General features: G+C 42.6%; 1 pseudogene; it reads right to left on the bottom strand.

Moving 5' to 3' along the window:
- Window positions 1–514: 514 nt before the first annotated feature.
- Window positions 515–804, bottom strand: LOC102856231 (annotated as a pseudogene).
- Window positions 805–3,727: the final 2,923 nt, after the last annotated feature.

Genomic DNA, 3,727 nt, shown 5'->3' with positions numbered 1-3,727 from the left:
GCTCAAATTAAACTGTTTAGTCTTCTTTAAATGTAAAATTGTAATACTTCTCCTGGGTTCTGACCCCAGTATTTAATCAAAATGACATTTTACATGTAAATGTCTGTATTATGCACAGAATTTAAAACATGTTTTGAGTACAAAATATGCTTTGATACAGGATACAGACTACTCAAAATTGTATATATTTAAATTTAAGGAAATGGTTTTGTGAACTATTTCTACTGGAGAAATGTATTTAAATTAAAATAATTAAAAATAAACAACATGAAGCAGTGATCTATAAATAGGACAAGTTAGTTATCTGAGCTTTGTGACTCACTGGCTGTATAGTCGAGTAACTTTGCCACTAACCTCAAGTGTTTTGTATATAACAAAACAGCATCTTCAAGGTTAGGACTTGAACTATTAGTTCTTAAAGAGACTTGGGGCCCTGGTCCAAGGGTTAAAGTAGGCCTTTCCTGTCCTTGTCCTTGCTGAATTCCAAATCTCAGATCCAGGAGGGCTGGTGGCTTCAAATGTATTGGGTGCAATTTGCACCTTGAACTTGACCATCGCTTTTTCTGTTAAGTCTTTCCACATAGCTACTGCTAGTGAGCAGTCCATCTCCTGGCCAAATGCAGCCTCTTGGACCCTGAGTAGAGCTATTGGGAGCTGCTGTCGCTAATGGTAGATGTACCCCATCACAATGTACCTGCCGCCCAGTTTAAATCCTGGATAAGGTTTATTGCAACTGGTGGAGTCCAGGGCTAATACATGCACAATGAAGGAAAATCCGTCAGGGGTGCTGTATAGCCGGCTCATCTTGAACAGCCCGTCACAGTCCACTGGCAGGGTCACCAGCTCGACCCCTCAGCCCAGCACTTTCACATGTGCACCGTTTTGTTCACTGCGAATTTGCTCCCCCAGTACGACTCTCACTCTTTCAGGTCTGTCCTGCAGGTGCATGTGCAGAGCTCCACGTCACCGCCCAGTGAGTCGAGATTTGCTGGCGCAGCTCCCAGGGCCCACTTTATGAAGGAAAAAAAATTCATTCATTGTTGCATAATTAATTCCCACTCTTCCCCCACCCCTCCCCTGGTGCACTATGCTATGCGCCTCTTATTCTGGTCTGTTGTCATACAAATAACGCCTAATTATACATTTCTTTTAAACAGTTCTTTCCTTCATCTGTTCCAACGCAGTGTTCATCATTTATCCCCCTTTTCTTAGTTTCCCTTCAATCCCCATGTCAGCCCTGTTTTGTAACAGTGGCATTGCACAGTATTTATCCTTTTGTAGCTGAGATATTTCATTCAGCAAAATGTCCTTCAGGGTCACCCGTGTTTTGTAATTTTGTTATAAGTTCCTTGTTTTTCAGTGTTGTGTAGTATTCCATTGTGTGAATATACCATAGTTTTTCTATCCATTCATTTGTTGAAGAACACTTGAGTTGCTTCTGTCTGTTTGCTGTTGTAAATAATGCAGCAATAAACATGGATGTACATATATCATAAATCTTATTTTCAACAAAGTTTTGTGGTTCTCAGTGTACAAGTCATTCACATCATTGTTTCTAAGTACAATCGGGGTGGAACTGACTCATGGCTGTCCTTATGGTGGATTTTTGGTGGCAGTAAATTGCACACGAAGAGATGGCCCATTTCCTTTTGTGGAGAAATTGGTGGATTCAAACCACGTGCCTTTTGGTTAGCAGTTCAACTACTTACGACTAAGCCACCAAGGCTCTCTTTCGCTTTAGTGTTGATGCTGCTGTTGTTGTGTACTGTCGAGTCAGAACCAATCAATAGCTGACCCTCTAGCGAAAACTCTAGGGAGTTTTCAGAGACAATCAATTGCAAGGGAGGAAGGAGACTGTCCATCTTTATCTTGAGGAGCTGTTGGTGGCTTCGAGCCACGTGCCTTTGATATTACAGTGCAGTTTCTTACCCCTGGGCCACCAGAGCTCACTTCAATAATTAAATGTTATTTGTAAGTGTTTTGTTATTTTTAGAGTTTACTACAAATAGAATTACTTTGTTAATTTCTCTTTCCAATTATCAACTACTGATATAAAGGGACATAGTTGACTCTGGGGTACTTATGTTGTACCCAGAAACTTGACGGAATTCATTTACCAGCTGTCATAGCTTTTTCATGGAAGAACTTAAGAGTGCAAGATCTTTGTTAGGGAGAGAGAGAACGTCTGTGGACAATGAAGGGCAGGAACCAGAAGTAGTCAGGGAAAGTTTCAGAGAGCAGTGCAGATCTGACATCTGGGAGAGGAAAGGTGATCTGGAGTGAGAATGTTCAGGGCCAGCACCAGGCTGCTGTGCAGACCTGACACAAGCCCAGAGAAGCAAGGAGAGGAGCCCAGAGTAAATATTTCTTATCACAGAAACCCTCAACTGGGCAGAAAGGGCCAGGCCTTAGTAACCCCACCATTTGCAGTAACTTCAACACAGGCTTCTCTCTTTCTTCTTTCTGTCCAGTTGGAACCGACTCCTACTTGACCCGCATGGGAGAAGACTGGTCCTTTTCATTTATTTTTTTTTTCTTCTGAGGTATGTAAGTGGATTCGAACCCCTGAAGAGGCAAGGCCTTTGTGTTAACATTGCAACTCCTTGTGACTAGAGTTCCCCTTTACAGGTCGTTGCTATTGTTAACGTGCTGTCAAGTTGGAACCGATCCATAGCTGCCTCTCTAGACGGTTTTCAGAGGCAGTTAATCACAAAGAAGGAGATGGAGGCACGACTGGTGGATTTGAACTGTGTGCCTGTAGAATTGCAGCACAGCTCCTTACCACTAGGCCACCATAGCTCTCTTTATAGTCTTGGTGTGTGGTTATTAGATGACGTCAAGTCTAGTACTACTCAGAGTGATCCTATGAAAACCCAATCCAAACACTGGCCTGGCTTAGGGCTGCCTAAATAACAGCATGACTTCCTTTTACATTTTTTTTTTGGCGAGATTTGAGGGTACTGAGTTTGGAGGCTCACTAAGGCATTTTCACACTTGAAAGCTATTTCTCTTGAAAGGAGTTCTGAGGGACACATGCGTGTCCTTAATACTGATACATGTATGTATAATTTTTAAATTATACATACAGAAAGGTTGTTGTTGTTGTGTACTATTGAGTTGGAACCAACCCACAGCTGACCCTGGTGGCCTTGAACACAGCTTCTTGCTGCCAGAGCTCTGGCAGGATGACAGAAGAAGACTTGATGCCTTTGAGTTGTGGTGTTGGAGAAGAGCACTGAATAGCCCATGAACTGTCAAAAGAACAAATATGTCTTGGAGAAAGTGCAACCAGAGTGCTCTTTGGAGGCAAGGATGGTGAAGCTTCGTCTTTCATACTTTGCACATGTAGCCAGGTGAGGCAATTCCTTGGAAATTAACATCGTGCTTAGAAAGGTGGAGGGTCAGAGAACCAAGGGAAGGGGCCCGCAAAGAGCTGGATAGACATGGTGATTTCAGCCATAGGCTGAGTGTGTCGGAGGTGATGAGGGTGGGCACAGGCTAGGGCAGGGTTTGGGTAGGCTCTTCTTCGGGTTGCTATTTGTTATACTCAACTTGATAGCACCTAACAGCAACAACAATAGAAAACTGTACGCATATTGAGTGTACTATGACTCAGGGGAATTTTACAATGCAAGCCCATATATCTAACCACAAATAAGATAAAACTATAGAAAATGGCACAGAACTAAACCCACAAACCTACCCATTCTGAGGATTTAACTGCCAA

Source organism: Elephantulus edwardii, unplaced genomic scaffold, assembly GCF_000299155.1.
Source record: "Elephantulus edwardii isolate Elephantulus edwardi_28Jun2011 unplaced genomic scaffold, EleEdw1.0 scaffold00004, whole genome shotgun sequence".
Classification (NCBI taxonomy): Eukaryota; Metazoa; Chordata; class Mammalia; order Macroscelidea; family Macroscelididae; genus Elephantulus; species Elephantulus edwardii.
This window is presented reverse-complemented; position numbering and strand designations above follow the sequence as displayed.